The following is a 24737-nucleotide window of genomic DNA, read 5'->3' as shown; positions in this document are numbered from 1 at the left end:
GAATTTGATTTGGCCAACTTTCTGAGCCTTTGAAAAGTATAAAGTGGATAATGCCCAGTATGTTTTTTCCACTAGGCTCGTATGGATGTATTCATCACGCATTCCAGTGCGGATAACGAGCAGTATTATGAAATAGGAAATGAAAGTCCACAGGAACCCACGGTGCTTGATTTCTTGTAAACCCTCCACTTCATGAGCTGTGCAGGACAGATGACCATGGTGAGGCAGCTGGGAGATGGTGCTCTTGAGCAGCGCAGGAGTAAAGTGAGGTGTGTAAGAGGGACAGTCTCCAGTGTTTGTAGGCCGCTGGTGCTCAGAGACCATCTGCATTTCCAGTTTGTTTGATTTCTTTACACTTAACGAAGCCTGTACTGGGTAGGGTTGGCAGGGGAAACGAACTGATCCTGCAGATTGGTCTCCTCCTTCCAGATATTCGTGGCCTGGAGAAAACTACCTCACATCTGCATTGTCCTTTCTTTGCCTGGGTTATGCCCTGGTCTTAAAATCCCTCCTGACTAGGAATTTAAATTCCATTTTGGTAATCTTCTCGATTGTTACTCCCCCATAATTTCTAGAATTGTTTGTTAATACCTAACTCATCCAGCAAGGTTTTTGTTGTTGCAGAGAACAGAGAATTTGCATCCCTTTTTGTAGAAGTCTTCTAAATATTTTGGCTGTCATTGTGAACTCTTTGCCTTGCCTTTTACAGGCTGGACACAGTGCTCACCTTTTCTTGTGTTTTACACACAATTCTTTTCAGCCTTTGCGACCAGCTCAGATGGTCCAAAAATATGTCCAAATATGTCTGATAAGTAACAGCCAAGTAATTCATGTTCTCAGATCAGGAAAGTTGGAATGAAGCTGCAAGCAGGCACTTGGCCTCAGAAAACCGACTGCTTCCTCGAGAGAGAAATAAACTGCTGATAGGCCCAACTGACACATGTCCTGGGGTTCGAGGTGATGAACTGAAGAGTAAGTAAACAGGAGAGAAGTGAGCCTCCTTTTTAGTTTCATCTCTAGCATGACATTTCTTGAGTGGCTGCAAGGTCAAAAACTAGCACGAAACAGGAGGACTCAAAGGAGAGAATATCATGCAAGGGAACAAATGATAAAGATATGGTTTGCAATGAATTGCAGTCTTTACTGGGAATATCTCATTAATACCCCTGGGAATCAACATGCTCTTTCAATCAACTCCTCTCCCCTCTTTATGAGGAGATAGAACTTCACAAAATAAAATCTATTTTTATTTAAAAACATTCTGTAAATTATGAATATAAAAGTATTTGTTCATATTGTCAAGTGTGTCCTAAGAGAATGTCTGCACTTGGCAGACTTTCCCTGCTTTTTTCCATGAAGAAATTCTATTGTTCTCCGTTAACCATCCCCAAAGACTTCAGTTTCTCTCACATAACAATATAGAGCTTTTCACATGTCAGGGGATAATTTATTTCTTGAATTAATGAATGTAATATCATTGAGTTTAATATTTTAGCCAGGATTTATTATAGTGAAGTCTCTAATTTACATTTAGCTCAGGTGAATAGTGCTTTACATTTGTCACCATAATGATGATTGATTGGAGGTCTCTTATCACAAAGCATTGGTGTGATGGATCGCATTTTATTCTGAATAGGAACTGTGAAAAAAAACACTGGTGTATGTGACACTTTCTTGTCTTTTTCGTGCAGTCTTAGGCAAGGCCACCTGAACTGGAAGGTGTCTGCTATGTACCTACTCTCTGGCTTTTAAGCCTTCCTTTTTCTTGGGCATAAAACTCATTTGCAGGCAGAACTCTAGCCTCAGCAAATTTTGATGTTTGTGAATTTGATTAAGGCACTGCTCACCCCTTCTGTAATAATTATAGAGAAACTAAAAAATATCTATATCATTGTCTCCAATTACTGTCATTTTATGGATATATCTAACTAACTTTTTGAAAGAAGTGCTGAATATCTAGAGTTTTCCCTAATCGTATCCTCTATTTTCCTTTATGAATTATGATTTTTTATGAATTTATGATTTTTTAAAAATGTATTTAAATGTATTTGTTCAGTATTATTCATGTCAGCTGTAGGAGTTAAAGTAACTAAAAGCCGGATATATGGTATTTGCAGTATGGGAAAATTACTAGAGCAGCTTTGTTTGTTGCCTGTGCAAATAAAAAGGGACTGTTCAGCTCTGAGGAGATGGTTAGAAGACACCAGACACACAGATGAGCAATAAGAAGGAAACAATGACAAAGGAGCAACTTCATTTTGCAAATGCTGGTGGTACTGGGTAAAATTTCAGCAATTTTGGACAAAGTACATAAAGCCTTGCAGTGAATCTTGGGGTCTGCTGGTACACTAGATTGATTATAATTCACCTGTATTCACATTTAATTCTGTAAAAGGGTCCCACTGAACAACAAAATAATGTTTAAGTCTGTGTAAGGGTGCAAATCACTCTGAACTGACAAAACTTCATAACCATGCACAGAATCAAAGTGGTTTTTTTTTTTTTTTTTTTTTTTTTCTGGGGTGTGCCTCAAACAGTACTACATTGGTCATGGCTTCAGCTGAGATCTAAAGACTTCAACTGATTCAGTCTAAGAGCAGAGGATGCCTTTAGGCCAAACAGGATCTAAAAATCAAAACTCTCGAGGTTCTTGGGTTTGCTGCACTCTTGCAATTTATCTTGGAGTAAAGCACAGTTATGTAATCATGGATAAAAAGTGTTAAACCATCCTAAAGAAACATAAGCATGTAATTTTGTCCAAGTTGCCAGACAACAAATCCAGATGAATTTTTTCAATGAGTAACACAGTAAATTGTTTATTGAGAACCTTTTCTTTACTTGGTCTAGACAGACTGACCAAGCTAAATAAATAAATAAATACATTATAAAAATCTTAGGGCTTTCCTTCCTCCTTTGCGTATGTTGCATTGGATAATATGTCACAGGCAGACCATCCTCCTGATCTACTTAAGATTCAGTCAGGTTTCAGTGTAAGCAGTTCACTAAACTGCAGTGACACACATGCCTTGATTGATCCAGTTAGAATTATAGTGAGGACTTAGTCCAGTCATATATAATTCCAGTAAGCTATTTTAAAATACATATTTATGTGGTTGTTTATACTGTATTGGTAACTGTGAGCATTTGACTCATTCTGAACTCTCTTACAGTTCAAAAATATTATTTTCAAATATTGAAATTAACATTTATTTTACATTTAAAATTAATTTTTATATTGAAATTACATTTAACAATTATTGTTATTAAAAATATTATTTGATAAATTCACAAACCAGTCCTAAACTTTTTGAAAATAGCATGTATTTCAGGGAAATGTGGAAAAGGACATTCAGATATAAAATCTGGGGTCAAAAACTAAGATGTATGCAAGAAATCTGGTAATCCAGGTCTTCAGAGCTGTAAGAGCTCCTAGACTGATCTGGGCAGCTGATGTGGTTCTTCTAAACATTGGTAGCTTCTTAGGTTTGCTGTTGGCCTTCATTTTCATCATCAGGAACCACGCTGCCTTTCCCTATACCTTCCACTAGTGAGGTAGCAGCAGGGTGCATCCAGCATCCACAGCTCCAGCCTTGGACAAGGGCTGTCAGGGCAAGTTGAAGCCTTCTTCTGGGCTGTTGTTTCCAACTGTTTTTCAGGAATGGACTAAAAATTTGATCACTTCTGAAGTGTGCTGTAAGTGGGTGTAGGCAGGCACTTTCTCCCCTGCTCACCCAGAATTTTATTTTGTAGCTGTGTTTTCCAGGTTACTCAATAATAATAAATACTTTCTTGTGTTAGCTCTCAATGCCAATTTTGATGTCAAATAAGTTGTTTGTGCTGACTGCTACAACCACAGAGAAGAGGTACTATCCCTTACCCAGAAAGCTAAGAATCAGAAGACCCAACGTAAAATTTGTTACTGAGGGTAAATGCTGTGTTGAACATATTTCAAAGGTCTTCATTTCTGTATATATTCTGTTTTTTGCTCCAGGTAGGATGCACTTATCAGGGACCTATCTCCCACATGAAAAGTGTTTCATCAGGGGTTCTGAAGGAACATGATTATTTTTTACAGGTCCTCTGCAAACATCAGGTGAGTCACAACAGAAAATATTTAATCTGTTAAGGATTAGCTATTTAAACATGCCTTCTAAGTGCATGACTCAAAGTACAGTGATTGGACAAAACAATTTTTCTAGGGATCTGAAGATAAAACACCTGAGTACTGATCAGCTCTTTTTCAACATGCTCTTCATTGACAGCATTTCTCAGTAGACAGATTTTTTTTTTCTTTGCAAGCTGCAGAGTAACAATTTAATCAAAATCTATACTTTTTGTAAATACTTACCTCATAATTTTTGGTGGTGAGTAATCATGATCTTCCAAACTTTTCTCTGTTTTGCCATCTGGTCGTTGAAGTCAGGGTGTTGTAGTCCTTTACTGATGATGACTTACTAACCTGACCCTGTAAGTTGAAATCATCTGTTTAATCTTGGCAGAAAGCATTATGTTTGGGAGTAAGCATTCTGATTTAGCATCCTGGGGCAGATATTCAGTGTGGGAGTGTTTTCTAACTTGGCCTCTTCAGCAGCCCTGCCAGTAATCCCAGTGGAGAAGAGGTTACTCTGCCACAAGCCCAGCTGTCAGCCTTTGCTCTCAAGTTTACTGGTCAAATGCTGCATTTCCCATGAAAGATGATTAAAAAATATTTAAATTCTCTTCTCTTACATAGTCAAATAGTTTGAAATTCATCATGATCTAGCAGGAGATACTTATTCTGGTTATTAAAAAAGCACTGAAAACAGCTTGTATTTGTTAACTGTTTATTTCAGTGAATATCAAGTGCAAGGAAGTGGGCTGAATTAGTACTGTGGATTAGCAAAGAAAGGGAGAGGAAAACAAAGTGACTGATATCATTGTTCAGGCTTGTACTTTAAGTAATGTCACATTTGTGGTAAAGAGATAAGCAGTGACTAGTCTGTGGTCCCCTCAGGGAGCTGATAAGTGAACTACTGGAACAAATGGAAGGAGGACTGTGAGACTGGGAGGGAAGAAAATTAAGACTGATAACATGTGGAGACTTGCAGCCATTTCTTCTGCTTCCCAAAGCTTAATTTTAGCTGATGATATTTTTTAGGATGATTTAATAATGAATAAAGTGTTATGGATTAAAATTCTGGCAAAGGGAAGAATTTCACAAATGACTGTGACATGCAGGTCAGAAGAGCGGAGCATGATATTGAAAACTGCCACCAATTCTCTTGCAAACTGAAGAGTGGTGAATTTATTTCAGACAAAAAATACAAGCTCGGTGAACAAGAGGAAGACTATACACCACGATGTGTTTAATTATGGTCAAGCAATTCTATTTATTTTTAAAACGTGTATGCAAGTCCTTTTGCTGCCGTTTCATGGTGTTTGCAAGATTTGCTAAAAGTGTGGTTTCTCTTCAGGAGTGGGTGAAGAATGAAGGGGCCCCTGAAGGGCAGTGATGTTGCTCAGGGGACAGATAATGACAGAAGCTTTAGGCAGGACTTGAAGGACAGCATATATAACCTGCTGTGCCATCCGATATTGAACTGAACTGAACACTAACAGGATACAGGCTTATTCACTAGGGAATATTAATCTCTGAAAAGAAGGAAGAAAGCAACTCTTTTGATTTAGCTTTACCGGACATACCAGAGTAAGATGTGCTTTTCCATTACCAGTGATTCAACAGAAATGAGAGAGAGAGAGAGAGAAGGTAGGGGTGTGTGTAAGCCAAATAGACAGGACTTTGGTGAGAGCTGAATGAGATGACATTCTCCTGCTCCTAATGCAGAACACGAATATCTGAACAGAGGACAGGAGAAGACTGCTTTCTCTCCGTGGTCCTTATCGTTTCCTGTATCTTACGGCCCCTTTTCTTTCCTTTACAATCTGGAGTCATGTTTTCTGTCACTTTTTCCTACTCAACTACTTGCTGACATCTGCAGTCTCTTCAACAGTTTTCCTTGCTCCTTCCCATCTCTACATTATTTATTTCTCTGCTTATCTATCTAGAACCCTGCCACATCAATTCTGTCTCACATGGCCTCTACACTTCAGACTACTTGTTTCCCCTCTCCTATTCAGAAAAATCCACCAGCTGATAGTCAGCCTCAAGTGCTTTCTCCAGTATTTTCTCAGTTTACCCATTCACCTTCCAGGAGTTGCAACTTTTCTCTTTGGAATAGCTCCTACCTCTCATTGCTGCTCCTAATACAGCGATTTCTTTCCCCCAGAAACTGTTAAACGTTATCATGTCTACAGATGCTAGAGCACAGAAAAGAGATGGCCTGAACGTGTTCTGAGTTAATAGGGCTAATCTGAATTTCCTACTGATTGGTCTATGTCCCTTGACTGACTCTGAGGTAGAAAATACACCAGTCCCAGCACAGGTTCTACTGTGGCTTCCCAATGCAAACACAGGACCCGCCAAACACAAGCCCAACATAAGACCTCCAGAAAGAGCAGCCAGAACTGATGTCTGGCATGAACAGTGTGCTTCTGCGCTTCTGAATCCTGCAGGGCTGGTGTGTGAGTTTAGGCATCAACCTTTCAGCATCGCACAAATGTAGTCCTGGCTGTTCTTTGACAGTTCAGTGTGTGGCTTAAATCTAAACACCTCTGAGGTTGGGTGGCAGCTGAGAAGGGCATTGCAGATCCCTCTCATTGCTCCAGCATGGAATGTGCACAATATTTTCCTATTTTGTGGGCAGGATTTTGCTGCTGAACAGCACTGAGGTCAATGTGGCATGCGCTTTATCTTGCGTGGGAGGTCTCCTGTGAAATTTTGTTACATGGAAGTCAAAACTGATTCTCAGAAAGGAAACACAATTGTATTTTATCAATTTAGGAGAGAAGAAAATCATCTTTCTTGCACAAAGGAGTGATTCTAAAACCATTTTTTCAACATTTAATCTATTTTACACCAGTATGTACGACTTCTGTGACTAGATTTTTGTGGCTAGAAGTTCCCAGCTTTAAGTTTCCGAGACTTAAGAAGATAAGAAGCTAAATTGTATAAAGATCAACGTGCTATTATTTTGATAGCCATTTTTTCCCTATATCATAATCCCCTATATTTATCCTTATATATATATATTTCTTGTCTGATCTCTCTCTCTCTCATAAAAGAAAAAGCCTTACCGGTGTGGTTTTCAAACACTTTTCCTAAAGTTTTCAAGCAAATATGTGGACTCCATGCAACTGGTGTAAGCCTATGGACAAGCAGTTCACTATTCTTAGTTAATTTGTAGCCTCTGTAGAAGTATTTCAGAGATTCCCAACAGTCTGTGGACAACAGGAGAGAAACACAAGTTGGGTCCTCTTGTTTTGTCTACCTATTATTCATGTTACTTTTGTTACTATTGAGGGTGAAACATAGATATGATTTACTATGATTTGGCTTGTTTGTTTGTGCCTGGGAAAGTGAGGGAGTGTTGTTGTTTGCGTTCAACAACAGTCACTCCTGGTGTTGCTGGTAGCATGTACTAGGCTTGCAGACAGCCCTGGCATTAAAAGGTGTGAGATAAATTTTGCCATACTGTGTGATGCTGGTGGGCAGGCTACCATCCCATTTCTGTCCGCTCCCCTCCTCCTTCCTCCTCCCCCCCCCAAAAAAAAAAAAACAAAAAAACCAAACTCTTAATTTAATTTGGGCATCATTCAGAGGAGAGAAGTGTTTAAAGTGACATGGGATGGAAACAGATGTTGGAAGATCTAGTTAACGGCTTGCTTGTACATTTTCATGTAAAGTACTGACTGAACTCTATCGTCCCACGATTTAAACATTCACTGTCTGCAGAATGGAGCTTTTGTGCCAATATCAGTTATGTGAAAGTGCAGAACAATTAAAGGCTGAGGTACTCATTTGGTTGCTTTGCTGGACTACCACTGCCAGAATCTGTCACTTCAAGAAACCCATTCCTATAGAAATCCTATTCTTCTATGTTTGTCACGTATGTTTATATAAAGTCCCACTCCCAGCAGTTACTCAGTAGGATTAAAAAAAAAAAAAAATCAAATGCCTTTGTGGACAAATAAGTAAAGAAGAAGTAATAAGAATATCTTAAAAGCAGTCATTAACTTATAGTTCACATCAAATAAGAAGTACTGCAATTAATCATAAGGACATCATTTTTCTTAACTCCATTTTAGATTGCTGTTTTAAGTACAATTTGTGCCACCCACCCATGTCTATTTTAATCAAACTTTTTGTACTGATGGGTAAATTAAAGTCATATAAGAATAGAGAGCTGATATGTGTGATGGAACAAATAGAAGGTTGTTAGGCCCCTCATTCCTGCACTATATATGCCAGGTTTAAAAAAAAAAAAAAAAAAAAAAGAAAGTAATATTTTATCAAATAAAAAGACTTACGAAAGTTCCAAACCAGTCTGCCAAAATACCAAAGTAACATAATGTGTTTTTGCATCAACCTTTTTTCATCACTAGAACATTTAAAAAGAAGTAGAGAAATTTCCCAACTCCCATATAAATCGAAGGTGATCTGATCACTGTTTGTCTCTTGCAAATATCATAGATGTGGAAGAAATAATTTAGTTTAAACACAAAGAATTTTGTTTCACTGACACAGACTCTGGGTCATGATTTCCTCTGTAACCATGTGACAGAGCCATTTATGTCCCAGTAGTCATTGATAAATGGTATTGATCCATTGATATTCTTGGTGCAAATCTCTAGTGTGCTACCTGAAATTGTTGGTTATTCTTTGCTCTGAACTAATTTTGGTTTTCAAACAGGAAATTATCCATATGGGCAACAGTAAAATTAGTGTGTGTGTGTCTTGGCAGCAAAAAGGAAAAAAGCATTGATGTAAGCTGTCTCACTATGACACTAACCCTCCTACAGTTTTTTGTGCTTGAATTTCCTCCCTCTGAATATAGTGTCCATCTGCACATACATGCTGAAACCCCAGTCCAAGCTGTGTATCAGCTGAAGTTCTAATTATGAACAAACTCGAGTGTGTTTTTTTCATGTTTTTGCCACCAGTCTATCAAAGTATCTCTATCTAAATCACAACAGCAACCACTCCCAAAATAGTTCTTTCAATGATATTTCCCCCTCAAATGGAACATATTGGGAAGACATTGCCAATATTGGTATTTCTGAAACCACAATATGGTCCCTGTAGCTCATTTCCATCACCCCCAACTTCCCTCCCTCCACCCCCCGCTTATTTTTGTTTTAGAAAATGTATGCACTCTGTGACTTTCTTTTCTGGCTCTAATTTCCTTCCCTCTCAGATATCTGTTTAAGATTACTGTATAGTCTCAATCCATGCTGACATGTTAAAAATACTTGTTCTGGTGAAAATGTCAAGGTAAATAATCTTTTGAATTAGAAGAAAAACTATAAGCTTTCCACTTGCATAGAAATTATGTTTAAAACTCTCTGCTTCTGACCGAATAACAAATCTGTTTCAGAAATTCATTTTCCTTAAATTACTCAAACGCTAGAACAGATGTATCAGGCCAAGCTCCATCGAATGCAGTGCAGTATTATTGATGTAACTGGTAACTAATGCTTCAGAAAAGGTATAAGAACAAGGGAGGAACTGAGTGATATGCCCATCATGCCTTCAGCCTAGAAAATCTGGCTAGTAACTTCCTGAAATTGTAAAAAACCAAGGCTTCATGTTTATGTTACCACCCAGAAGATGCACAAAAATTAGTAGTTTGCAGAAGTCAGCTCAAAATATTATGGGAAACAATGTTTACAGCATTACCTAAAGAAAACAGTAAGTAATTTATATATCATATTCCAAACCACTTTGATGTTCAGATGTGAACAGGATATTCCTTTGTCAATGGTAGCCTCAACCCTACAAGTTTAATATTGATTATTGTTAATATGGACTTAATCTACTTGATGCAAGCTCTTTGTAAATCAGACAACCTGAAAGTGTGATGCACTTTTACAAATTCAATACGTCCTCTGTAGGCATGTCTTATTTACAGTGCTGAAAATTTTAATCAGCCACTTTCTCCCTGCTTGTGTATCTATTTGTTCCCTTTTGCCATTAATGTGGTGAGAACTGTAAGGCAGCAATTTTCTGTTCAGTCTTGAGAGGAATGGTCACTGTGAACAAATCTGTTTTTAAGCCCTGGGATGTGGTGTGGATATTTATTTTGGCAGGCCCATTCCATGAATTTCTTCACTCATAAAATACCTAATGTAACTGGACTCAGAGCTTCCAGCGACACTTGGACACGACAGCTAGCTTCCTCGAGCTGTCTCTGACGGGATGCTACCCAGGTTGATTAATGGCCGTGTGAAGAGGAGAGGGGACTTGATGAGGTGATCTTGCTTGAGCTGTCTACACTGTGTAGTTTGCTGCAGGTGCTCAGTTTTTTTCTCAATTGGCTCTCACTGTGAAGGTACCTCTCTTGCCTGGCAGTCGACTATGCTCAGGTTTGGCCACAGAGCAGGTCAATGCCTGCAGGTTGGGTTTATGCTCCTGGGCTGCAGAAACTTCTACAGAATTATCACAGAAAAGATTCATCTCTTAACTGGGTTTAGGGAACTCTAAACTTCATTGAAACTTATAGCTTTGTTCATTTCTAGAGAAGGCAGAACCACCATGTACATGTACATGGATGTATGTACATCTATATTGTGCCATTAAAATCCCTCTGGAGAAGTTTCTGCTTGTACACCCTGCTAATCAAGTCTTGCCTCTTCAAAAGGTATATTTCAGTCCCTAGCTCTTCTCCACTGATTAACTCCTTCTGTGATGCATATGTTTATGCCAAGTCATTTCAAGGTTTCATTCCCTTCTCTTGCAGCTTGTGTCTCGAGGCACCATGAGGAGCTAGAAGCTCAGGGTGACCATGGCACAGCCATGCCATCACCGCTGGAGTGCAGTCCCAACACGTCCAAACACAACAGGGTACTGCTGTAATAAGGTCTGTCAGCTGTCCTGGACATGGTGAGGGGATGAACTCGCTCTGGTGTCCAGAGCAGGGAGCCAGCCAGGAGCAAAAGGAGAGACAAGCCAGCGACAAAGTGGGGAACACAGCCATAGGGTATGTCAAAGGGGTCCATCTTGGAGATGGGTTACCCACAGTATAGGACTGAGGTCCACCTGAGAGGCAGGGCCAGAGGTGGGTCTGGCACTGCTGTGGTGTCACTAGGGCAGGGACTCACAGCCTTGAGCTGAGCTGAAAGAGGACTCCTGGTCCATGGGCAGGGTGGCAGGAGGACTTGGGGAGGCTGGGCATGGAGTGTGAGGGCCCTTAGTGCTCTGACATCAATGCCCAAATCATCAATTTGGGTTTTAGCATTGGGCGTATGTGTATATGTTTAAAAATTGTCTAAAAATATTAAGGTTATCAAAAAGCATCGTCAAAACTCAAGAAGGAAAACTCACATTTCTGAGGCTGGAGATGTACCTGCAATTCTGAGCTGCAGATGGAAACTGCCCAAAAGAATTCAATGATCTGAGAAAGTGACTGAAATACAGCCTGGGTGATGACATGGCCCTGCAGCAAAAGTCCGTCATGCTGTATGCTCCAAGGCGACAACACAGCTAGCTGGTAAGGGCTGGGAAGCAGAGGTTTTGGAAGGGGATGTCTTGTCTCCTTAACACATTTCAGAAAGACAACTGTGATTACCTTAGTAGGGAGAATCAGGGCAATGAAATGAAGGGCAGAGTAAATAAAATGTAGTCAGTAACCAGTGACTACATTTGCACCGAGAATTAGATGCCCCACAAACTAGGAAACCCTGGAAAAAGAAAATTGATAGAGAAACTAAAATAAAAACCAGGTGACCACTTAGTCCCCAGAAAGCTCCCTTTGCAAACTCTGACTTGCCAGGAAAGCAACAGAAATGAAGGGTGAGATCACATACTGTTGATTCTGGTAGCTCTGCTCTCTCTCTCTCTCTTTTTTAATATATGTATATACCAAGAGCTGGGTCAGGACTGTTCTCTGGGCTGTGGGAGACTTGTGCTCATTCCTCAACATGTCCCAGAGGACCAGAACTCAGAAACACACACAGGCACGTCCCTGCAATCAGAATTTATACAGACCTCTTACTTTCTTGGCAACCACACCATCTTTACTTTTTTTTCTTATGGAATTTTCTGTTAAATGTTTTGGTTTAAACTCTAGCAAATTACAGTTGCAGAAGTATTAGTTATGTTTTTGCAAAGCTCCATTACCTCCCCTACATGACAGATGTTAGAAGGAATAGAGGTGAAAACTTGTACCAAATACTCTGAGACATCTTGATTAGCAGAACATCTTTCCATAAACAACCTTATATTTTACAACATTTGAAACACATCTAATTACCACAGAACAGCAGAATGAGTTCAGGATGCTGAGAGGATCTGGAAAGCTGTTATTTTACAGTAAATGGCTTTAATCATCCTGATAGCAGAACTATGCTTTGTGTATAAAAAGTCTTGTTTTTTGTGTTTTAATTTTTTTTTCCCTGCAAAATGTTCTGTATCAGCTTTCTCTCTGAGCTCAAGCCACAGAGGATGCAAACAGTCATGTTATATCCCATTTGCTCTGTCTGCTGATTAAAGAGGACAGATTAGGCTCATGTCATGTTACCCTTTTAACAACCATTGCTTTTACAAGTATGTGTTCTGTATTTTACAGGCATTTGTTCTATGAAAGACAAGCTAAAAGAGCATAAAATTAATGTAAAGAGTGGCTAGAATTGTGCCTCATCTACATTTTTGCCTCTAGATGAGGAAAAAAAAAAACTTTCATATTTTATTGTATCTTGCTGTTCTTCCACTGTCTGAGCTGGATGCTTTAGAAGAGATCATCTTTCATCATGTCAGACATGGATCTGGCAAAGAACCTCTGTGCTGAGGTTGAATTCTGGGAAGCCTGAGCTCTCCACAGTTTGCTTCTGTCAGAAGGAAGAGGGTCACAGATAAACTTAATTGTTCTGTTACCACACAATTAAGGTTATGAGACAACATCTGGAAATAATTTAGTCTGTAATCAAAGTCCAAAAGGCAGCAGAAATAAGTATATTTATAAAAGGAACCAAACGTACAACACCATAGATATTGGAAGTCAGTTGGACAGATGCTGAGTATCTTTGGCTTGCTTGATAGTAACAGTTCATGAAAGTTGCTTTTGATGGTGATGCAAAATTCATAAACTGGGTTTAAGCATTGTTACTAGTCTGCACTTATGCAAAACCAACAGTTGCTTCCTCTACAGAATTATGCCTTGCTGTGGAAAAGAATGTCTCCCCTGGGCTTTCCAGACCTTCACACTGCCTGTCTCAGGTACCCCAAGATCCCTCCCTCCCTGCCTCCTGCCCTTCGCAAGCAGGTGGGGACTGGGACCCCAGGGCTCTCATGCAGGAACTCAAAGCCCTTATTCATCTCAGGTCCTTTTTCTCAGGACATGCTGAACCCGAGGGATGGAAGATGAGGAAGTTCTGCATGAGAGGCTCACGTGCCATGTATGGACTGTAACTTCACCCATCAATGTCCTTCTTAAAGGACTTTCCTGTGACACCATTTTCAATCATCTCTCACTTGCTGTTTTTACTACCATGGCTGGCAACATTTTGAAATGCACACAGGTAAGTCTAAAGCCCAACAGAAGGTCACAATGCAAATCCTAAGTTTGATTTGCTTTTATGACCTACCTTCGTAGATAAATGTATGTGGTGGAGTAGATTAATTGCTTCCTTTCCAGTGCAAGTACAACTATTTATTGATTCATTTTTGTCAGGCAAGTTCCAGGTCACTTTATTTTTCATACCTGCTCATTATGAAAAGGGATGCCTACCAATCTAGTGTGAGAGCATGCCACTGGATATCAAAGAGCAAGCAGGCTGAAATGGTGCTGCCTTCTGTGGGAGAGAGGGCACAGCGGCAGAATGCAGGGAAACCCCGCTGTGGCTGGGGGCATCTTTCTGCAGCATGCCCCAAAAGGGAGGGTGGGGAGAGGGGTCTGCTTCCTTTGTGCTTGCAGTCGTTGTCCCGAGCCATTAGACAAAACAAAAACAAAACAAAACAAAACAAAAAAAACAGAGAGAAACAAAAAATCTAATACAATGAACATCTGGTTAACCTTTCCATTTTCAGGTGCTCCTATACTCCTTCTGTAGATCAGGATTTAAATGTGTTTGCAGAGCTGCCTGGAGAATACACAGATCTTCCCCTGGGCTCACAGAGCTGTTTTTCCTTCCCTTCCATGGAAGCAAAGCAAGCAGGAAACATGATGGGGTAGAAATCCAGCGGGCAGGCACCCATAACTGATATTAAATAGATCCCAGATTTTTTTTTTTTTAATAATGGGTATATGATAAAAAGCTTTTTTTTTTTTTTTTTTTTTTATGGACATTGTTACAAGTGATACAATAGTTTCAACTTCCGATGTTACAGGTATTTTTTCCTATTTATCCATCACTTTTGTTTCTATGGCCTAAGATCTCTCTTGAGGAGGAAATACTTCTATACGCAGTAGATGTCAAAAAAAAGCAACAAAGAGTTGCCAGCAGCTAAGTTACAGCTTTCAGGAAACTGAGCCTTCCATAAGCAAATGCTAAATGCTCTCTAATACATCTTTGTCCTCCCATTATTGGGGTAGTGCATTGCATTACTGATACCAAAGATCAGCTCTCTGCTGATAATGCTGATGTCTGTACAAAGGTAGCTAGTGATTGCTGGAAAATTAAGTCCAAGAAGGAACTTGAAACTCCCATGGAAGTCTGATGAAGGCCAGGGTTTCTAAGGGGTGATGACTACAGTGTAGCAGCTTTGGCATACATATCCCTTTAAGGGATTTCTTCCTGTCCTTAGCTCTCTGTCTGAAATCTGAAGAATTTTTTTCTTGGTTTGGTAAGATGTGTCCTATACCTCTGCTGCTTTTGGTTCCTATATGTGCCTCTTCGTCTGGTTCATTATGCAGTTTATTTCTGGTAGTGTTTCTGGTAGTAAAGCCCAGGAAAAAGACGTACAGTCCAAGGCAGTGAAATGTGTAATTTTCTAGCCTAGTGTAAGCTCATGCTCAGGTACTCTACCTGGCCTCAGAACCTGATGGTTATGGTGGATTCCAGCAGAGGTTATGAGATACTTTGCAATGGGGTACAAAATGGCTACACAACCTATTATGTGGGACTTTCAGCTTGTGTATGGAAAATCCTCCAACCTCCTGGTGTTGATTGCATGCAGTCTTCAAAAAATATCAATTACAGAGATCTAGTAGTTGATTAGTTTACCATTAGACTTCATGCATTTTTGTTATTTTCATTTTTCTCAAGTGTTTATGAGGATATCTTGAGGCCATTGGCCAAGAGTCTTGGGAACTGGAGGAAACTGCTGTTTTGAATTGTGCTGCACAGTACAGAGCCCAGCCTGAGGAAAGGAGCTGGGGTGTGTTTCTGAGGCCATTAGATGTGGACACACTTGGTGTTGCTTGGGTTTTGAAGACTGAAGATGTTTTAACTTGAGCACCTTTCTTATATCCCATACATATTTTCCTGGGGAAAAAAATAAAAATAAAGATGAAAGAGAAGGGGAGAATTTCCCCTTACGATAAAGGTGTTTGTGGCTGAGCACAGATGTACCAGGATGAGACGGGGTTGGGTCTATCGTAAGTGTTGCCCATGTCTACTGATGAAAATTGCTACGTTACTGCACAGCCTTCCACCCACGTCGCAGCCACCAGCAGCTACATTCAGCCCCAGTTATAACAGTCCTGAAATGTGTGTCCAAACACAGCTGTGAATAATATTTTTAGACGTGCACAGGAAGACTGACTATTTTGTGTTGTGTGACTGGAAGACTATGAAAGGATCTGGGACACCTCAGTAAATCCATAAGGGATGCCTTCAGCACAGTGGAACATTAAAAGTTCCCAATATTTTTAAAGTTTTATAATGCAGTGACAAAAAATATCACTCAGACTAGGCAATCCTCATGGAAATATTTAGTCTTCTATCATGTGGGAAACAGACTGCAGCTCTTAAATTCTGTTCTGCAAATTCAGAGTCAAAGGGTAATGATTCCCCATGTGGGATAAAATTGATATATTACACACAGTTGCTGGGAGCAATAATGAGGAATTAAGAGAAGTCCTTGCAAGACTCCTGAACTCAAGCTTTTCATTATGTCAATGATATTGCTTTAACAGAGATAATTTAATAACTAAAACAATACTTTACATAATAATGGACATTGTTTATTTTTTCCATCCCTTTTGACTTCCTCTTGCATTAGATGTATCAGTATAAATTCATCCTTGTAATAATTTCACTAGTGTGACTGGAGCAATGTGAAGGATGCACGTATTAGTTAGATATGGGTCGCCCAGGGAGGTGGTGGAGTCACCATCCCCGGGGGTGTCTAAGGAAGGGTTGGATGTGATGCTTAGGGATGTGGTTTAGTGGGTGATACTGGTGGTAGGGGAATGGTTGGACCAGATGATCTTTCTAATGATTACGATTCTATGATTTTATATACCCCACAGCACAGCCAAAGCATGTTGTGATACAAAGTAGAAGAATCTGGATTGTGCAATCTCTGGTGGTTTTCCAATGTAATCTCATCCTGTTTTACACTGACTGCTAACAGGGACAGGCAATGATTTCATTTGTGTGATTGTCCTGTTTGTACATACATTGCAGCACCACGATTTGTTAATTACACTGTGACGCTCAGAATTTACCTTGGTTGTGTGCTCTAATGGATTGATGCAAAGACACCATATTTCAAGAATGTTCATGATTTCCTCTCATAGTCACAGCTTAATTAAACTGTATTAATTTTTAGTGAAGCTTAAAAAAACTCCTGAATGACATACTTATAGCATTTTTGCTTTGCATGGAACATAATATTTTGTACCAGTATCCTACATTTTAGGAGTTCAAAGAGCTTTAAAGGAATGGTTACTAACATATGTTTGCATATACACCCACATCGATGACACTGTGTATGTCACATCTGGTAATCACAACTAAACTTTCCAGACCATCCAGCACAGAAGTCAAAGGGGAACAATTATCCTCCTCTCAGTTGCCTGCCAGGTTATAGAGAGAGAGGTAATGATGGGATGATGGGATTTCCACCTTTATTGAACTATGGTCTATGTTTTGTCACTCTCTGTCTTTCTTGTCTTTAGTGCACAACATCAACAAACAAAAACCCCACCCTTTAAAACCTTTTTTTTTTTTAAAAAAAAAAAAAAAGCACCACTATTAGGTAACCTTGATTTAGATATTCTTAAAATATGCCCTAAGTAGTTTTTATTTTTATTTTTATTTTTATTTTTATTTTTATTTTTATTTTTATTTTTATTTTTAATTTTTTTCAGATTACTGGTAACACAATAAGCATAAGATAATTTTCATGTTAAACATAAAGATGGAAAGAGAACCTTTATGATTTCAGTAAACACGAAGAGGCACTAACGCACATAAGTTGCATCTCTTGCCTCCTTCCTAGAACCTGGTTTGCTGCTCTGTAGTTCAGGGGGTTGAAAGGTAAAGGTATTTTTTCCGTGCCTGGGAGCAAAGTAGCCCAGTTTTAGTCATATATCCTCACTGTATGCAGCAGAAACTTGTGTTTTATAAACACCTCAAACGCAGACTCCGGGGAGGAAGGAATAGCTAAGTGACACAGAAAATCTGCACTTTACCCAAGGCGGTGGGGAAAAGGCGTGTTCTGTTTCTGTTACAAGGGACAGCGGGAGAAGCGTTTAGGGATGTCAACTCCCAGGCAGTCACTGTCAGAGGTCAGAGGTGTTAATTAGGCAGCCCTGCCTTGGAATGAGCCCCATCTCTCTCTTACTCTACTGATAAGCACAGAATAAATCATGGGATGGAAATTATTTATCTTTTTTCATTCTCTCCAGCTAGGAAACTGTATTTTGAGTATAATGAAATTTTAGAACTACTTTTTTTTTTTATATATTTTTTTCCCCTTTAGGGCAACCAGTCAAGAATTAAGATTTAAATATAATGTTTTGTTGTTGTTGTTGTTTTTATTCAAATAATATCTAGTGTACCCAAATGTCATATCCACTTGAGGGAATAGCCATATGTCATTACATAGAAGCATTAATCTCCTAAGGTTTGATTTGGTCACTGAAATATTTTAAACTAAATTCTATTTTCATTTGCTGTACTTTTTTTTTTTTTGCCAGAACCAGAATGTGTCAATATAGTGCAGATGAAGATGATACCTCTCTCTCTTTAGATATAAGACTCTAAAGACATTTCATAAGAAGCTCTCTACATAGATTCCTTTTATTAATGATTAAAAAGATAAATGAGCATTTGGATATGATGATGATTATTCCAACAGGAAAGGAACAGCTACATGTCTATCCATTTTCATTTAAAAAAATACAGTGCATTTTGCTGCAATTATAGTGATAGTAGTATTAGGTATTTTTAAGTGTCAGAACTGTGGACATAAGTCCCATGAACAGTTTTACTGTTTTTCACAGATAAAACAGAGATACATATGGAGATATAATTCAGTGATAGACTGGTGGAATGATGAATATTATTGAGAATTATCCTGTAATGTTGCCACTGTGGTGCCAATAAGGGACATTTCCAAGTTTGCAAACTATGAGCGCCTGGGGAGATACTTTAACTGTATGCTGACATTTAGCACATCAGAGACTGTGATTTTTTGACCTTTTTTTCTCTCCCCTGCAGTGCTGAGACATGAGTATTGGAATGTATGCAAATCTAAGACCAGGACATCTGAACTTAACCATATGATGAGTTCTTATTCCAACATACCACAGCAATTACCGTGAGATAGACAGAAATGATCCCATGTGCAGACAGTCTAGGCAAGACCTCAGCAGATCAGTGCTCGGGCAGAATAAGCAACTCTAGGGTGCTTTCTTCTTTGTACATATCTTGGGAACTTGGCTGGCATTTCCAAGGACAAGGGCAATGTTCCTTGTACTGTGGCAAGGGCAAGAAGCACTGTTTTCAAAGGGCTAAGCTACAGCCCTGAACAATGTGGACTAGAAGTTTTTCCTTCCCTGCTAACTGTGGAGTTCTCAGTCACAAACAAAAATTTCTTGAGTCATACAGAAAATGAAAATATATTTATTTCATCCTGAAAGTGACATCTGAAACTTCTCTTTTTATTTTTCAGGGTGAGAAGAGTTAAGGTCTCGATTTTCCAGGGAACTCAGTTTGGCTATCAAAATTTTATTCTTGTTCTTTCACCTGCACACAATTATGGCTAGAAATGTGTATTATTTTTTCCCTGGTTGAAGGCTAAGCATGCATTTCTTGGCACGACCAGAAAATTATCTATCCAAGTAATATAAAACAATTGTAAAAATATTTGCAGCCCACTTTATTCACAATTACAATAAAACTAAGGGAATGTGAGGAACGAGGCATGGCTTCATCTTTGTACAAAGTAGAGACTTCTAGAAAACACACTTAAGTACATTCCTCCTCTTGTTGGAAGGTTTCTAAGGCAGAAAAAAGTCTCCTGAGTCTTTTCTGTGGCAGAAAGGTTGCCAGTGTGTAAAAGCTGCAATAAGGATTGTCAGATATAACAACTTTATGAACTCTGTATGTCATCTAGGAAGTGAAAGGAAGATTTTCTTAATGAATGCATTGATCTAACAGATAAAGACCAAGGAAGAAGCAGTGCAAAAACATCACAACTTCTCAGAAGAAAATTCAGGTCAACATTTACAAGACAGAGGCACAAAGGTTTTACTGATGTCCAGGTTTTCTGCCGTGGGTGGTTGCAACAGGTTGAAGGTGGAAGACATACGCAAAATCAGCCCAGAGGACTGGGTAGGGCTGAGAGCCCAGCTCATCTCGATCAGAGAGATCAGGTGGGTCAGAAGCACAGGTAAAAGGAGACTTCAGAGGCTATGTGAATTAGGAGATAAATCCAAGAACCCCAACTTCAGTAGCTTATGTAAAAAAAGACTGAGATTACAAACAGCTCTTGTAGTAGGGTGAAAAAAAATGACAAGGTTTTCAGAAAAGCATGTTATTTTCTGCCTCTCAGTGCTGATACATAGTTTTAGCCACTGTGTGGGTGGTTAAGAAAATACCACAGTCAGTAAATGAAGACACTTTTTTTTTTTTAAAGCAAACTTTCCAGGGACCTGCAGACATTATTAAAAGAGTGAGGTCCCAAATGCTGCATGCTCCTGCTGACATCAGTACAAACCTGCCAAAGCTGTTATGCTCCAGCAGGATTAAATCCTGCTGGCCATATCTCCAGCTATTTTTTTATTTGTAAATTAAGTGTGAATCAACTGTGGTCATTGCAGGTATTAATCATCACGTCAGTGTAACAGTAAGCAGCGTTTGACCCTCTATTGCACTTGTGGGGGTTCCTACCCTATGATGAATGTACTGTGCTAAAATCTGTGTGAAAATGCTGATCATGCACCACAGGACTTTGGGAATGGGTGTTCATCCCCAGAGCTGCTTTAGGAAACCGCTCAGTGGTTTGTGCTCAGTGACTGTGAGGTGTAACATGTCTGTAACATCACATGTTTCATCAGGATCAAAATCTGTTTGCTGAAGCACTTTGCCACCACCTGAGACCTTTCTCCCTCTCCCACAGCCTTACCTTGTCAGATTTGGTAATGCCAGTTCCTGAGGAGCTGTGGTTCAGCTCAGATCATTGAGCAGCATCTCCAGAGGACATATTAAGGAAAAGACAGCTCTGAGGTGGTAGCAGACATGGAAAAAATTATGCATCAGATACTTGGAAAAGAGCCTTAATGCCTGGTGGGAGGCAAGGTTTTTAAGGTAAAATGGACTAACAGCTACCATATTGAAGCATCTGTAGGAAAACATTATGGATATATGGGAAGATAGGAGGGGTTATAAGAAGAGTTCATATTACATTTTATTCTTTTCTTTCTCTGAAGTACAAAGCTGAGTTTCATATTGAGGTAGATTCAGGTAGTTGAAATCATTCTTAACAAATTGTTTCTGAGGTTAATAATACAGATTATAAAATGTGGCTAGAAGATCTTGTTCATCTTTAAAATACAATAGAGAAAACACTTGTTCTAAAGTCCACATTGAAAAGTTGGTTCATTCTGTTTGTAAACACACATGCAAAGGGAATTTGGATGTATGAAACAAGTCCCAAGTGCCACTCTATCTAGGGGATAACTGCTTCCCATGTGCCTTGTCTTTTTTTATGATGAGTTCTGCAAAGCTGGTTAAAACAAAAGGAAAAATAAAGAGAGAAAATTTTAAAGACAACAGAATTTCACTTTTGTAACTGAACTGAAGGTTCTGGAATGTTCAAGATGAATTTATTATTATTGTTTTTGTTATTAGGAAAGCAAGCAAGGTCAAGGACACAAGCCATAAGCTTTACTTAGAGTGGGCCACTGCTTGTTCTTTTGTGTGCATTACAGCAGGTGGCAGATGTGCTGTGGGGAGGAGGAGTAGAGGAATATATGTCTGCACAACACAAATGTAGGCAGGAATCCCCTCAGGATGTGAGCTGGGAGCAAGCCAGAGACATCGCGAATGCATTCATGCACTGCTCAGGCTGTATATGAAACCTCCCAACAGGTCAAAACAATGGGCTGTACCTATTACTGGTTCCCATTTGCATGTAAACCTTGAAGAAGTAGCACTGAATAAACAAGGGTGTGTATCTTATTCTGTGTTCACCAGAAATAGTGTTGCATAGGTTTAGTCATGTTATAAACTGTTCTGGAGAGATTTTTACTTTGTACTATCAGAGCTTTTGCTAAATTAGAAGTTCTAGAATAAAGAAAACATTTGGGAACGAGAGCTGCAATCTTGCCAGTGGCCTTATGAACAGGATTTTTAATACCTTTGGATTTTAAGGCTCTTCAAGGGTTTTCTTTGAAAACTTTAATTGTCTGTTCTGGGGGCTGAGTTTGAATTTTAATGAATCAAAGTGTGAAAGCAATAGCAAAGTAAAATGTTAAGTCTAGAGAGCGACCGTCCTTCAGAACTGGCTATCAATAAGAAACTGCTTTCAATAGGCTACAGCTTTGTAAATGTTCAACTGAAAAAGTTGATCTATATAGATAGTAATCTACAAAAATAGTTATGTTAAAACTGCACAGTGCCTACTTGTGTCCTCACAAAGGCTTACTATTTTCTGTTAGCTAAATTCCTATTTATCAGCTTAATTCACAATGAATATAAAAATACAGAATGTACTTCAGATATAGCTAATGTAAAAATCTTAGTAAAATTTAGAGAAAATAATTTGATTCACCAAAAGCCTACTGAGATAAATTGGGATGAAAACAAGATTTCTTACTGCCCAGGCTTTGTTCCTGTGTCTGTCCTGGAGATCCCCGGCACACGCTTGTGTTCTGGAGACTGGGATGCTAGAGATTGCATAGGCAAGGCAACACTGCAAATGATTTTGATTTAGGATTTTTTTTCCTCCTGCTTGAGTTAGTAAAGGGATTTTTCTTATGCTGAAGGGAGGTTACCCAATGGTTTTATGGTGTAATAAGACTGAGATGGAGAAACTGTGCATCAGCCGTCCCAAGCATTTACTTGGCCCAGAAGTTAGAAAGGTTTAAATGCAACAACAGTAATCAAGTCACTATTTAAGCAGAACAGACAAGACTCTGTGATGTAGTTTGACCAGGGAGCTGCACAGGAGAAGCAAGCATCAGTGCAACTCTTAGATGTAGCTTTTATGAGAGATGGTAGCAGCTTTGCAGAATAACTGTCTTCATTTTTAAGGCCAATCAAATTACAGATTTTTTCTTTTGTCCAATTTTTACAATAATATTCTGTCAGTTCCCAGAAGGCAGCACTAAAGAAAAGATAAGACTTAATTTCAGATGTTATTGTGTTACTCACACATGACATCTGAAGAAAACAGGGCTTACAAGCAATCTGTGGTTTTAAATTAGATTTGCCAAATGCTACATAAAACAATCAGATATGCACAATCAAAGCTGTTGACAGCCATTTGCAAGCTGGATTACAAGGAGATAAAGCTCAATGAACATTACTGCCAACAAATAATCTGATTTGTTTCTGATGTGACTATAGAGTACTTGAAATAACTGGCAGCACATTTTTGGTAACAGTGTTGATTTAAAATAACAAATAGCCCTACCCTTCCTGTTACTTGAAGTCAGGAAGGACTGCTTATATCACCTACAATTTTTCAAATACTGACACAGGTCTTTTCATGCCAACAATTTTATTTGTGCTCATAATTTTGAGATATAACAGCACTCCAGTTGTTATCAGACTCTAAACAGAACCAGAAAACTATCCGTTTTAAAAATTCTTGCTCAGCTCTTTAGTTAGCTTGTCCAATTATTGTCCCCCTTCAGTGGAAAAAGAATTAGGAATCCATTTTACTGGAAATTCTAATGCAATTTTAAAGGTTTCCTTTGTTTTGCCATGATGCCTTTATTTTTGAATCCTTATGTTTGTCTAGGTGGCAAAATGCAGTGTTAGTTCAATCAGCTCATGTGTCAAACAGTCTCCAACCTTTTTGCTGACCTTCTCTGCACAGCTAATGTTTTGGATCAGGCAGAACCCTTGGCAGCTATAGCATCTCCTGAGAGCTCAGCCAGCTCAGGCATCTCTGCACAGGACTGCTTTGTGATTTTGGTTTTGCAGTGAGAACATCATTTCCTACTCATCATTCTCTTTTAATGTCCAGATGACAACTGTGTTAGGCCTGATGGACTGGTACATTTGAGGTGGTTGAATATTATTTTATGATTATTTGTTATTTTGAACCTCAAGAGAACAGGGGCCTACAAAGAGTTATGGTCAAAAGTTATGCCTGAGGATGAAAAAAACCTCAGATTATATTAAAGATTCCAGAATTGTATATGTATATGTTATTGTATATGTTACAAAATTGCTATATCTGACTAAATTGTCATTCTTGGATTTATGCTGCAAAGAAGAATTTCAGCAATATGACAAATTTGTCATAAATGATCCTTATCAAACATAATATTTCAATGAGGAAATTTGGCAGTTGTGTTTCATATGCCAATGTCACTTCCAGGTTCATGTGCAGTCAATGTTTCCTACAACTCCATTATGCCATTCCCTATTTAGGATCTGATTTTCAATTCCCATTGGTTTCAACTGAAATTAGCTAAATATGCCAGAGAAACAAATCTTAAAACTAAATCCAGAATTATTACTAATAGGATATTTATAAAAGAGGCCAATTTCCATCACTTACAACTCTCTAAATGTTAGCTAAAACAGGGGCGGGTCTTTTGCTACAATAAAGGAGCCAGTCAGGATAAAACAGTATGTTTGTCAGGTGAATGCATTCTGTACTGAGTGCAAAGAGCTCTCTTCATCCTTAAGAATAATAATAATAAAAAAAAGATGTTGCTAATTTGCCAAGGTAAATGTTATTCTACACCAAAATTGTGTATTAAATGTGTTTTAAATTGATATCTAAATAATATTTTCATTCCCTAGATGTGCTCAAATATTTGCAGACTACACTGGATTCAGTCCAAATGTCCTTTCCTACAAACCAGTGTATAAGTTTACATCCAGAGATTGTTTTTGATGGCTGCATTTGTTCATTCTCGTTCCTTGCAAATGGAATCATCTTCCACGCTGCTATTTTGGATGTAAATATTGCTGTTAACCTTGACTTATCATGGTAACATTCTGTATGGGTCAGTGAGAATACAATCCCCCCAAATACACGATTACTGAAGGTATTCTTTGCTTACACTGCT

The sequence above is a fragment of the Cygnus atratus genome, chromosome 3 (assembly GCF_013377495.2).
Source record: "Cygnus atratus isolate AKBS03 ecotype Queensland, Australia chromosome 3, CAtr_DNAZoo_HiC_assembly, whole genome shotgun sequence".
NCBI classification, from domain to species: Eukaryota; Metazoa; Chordata; class Aves; order Anseriformes; family Anatidae; genus Cygnus; species Cygnus atratus.
Note: the sequence above shows the minus strand (reverse complement) of the source record.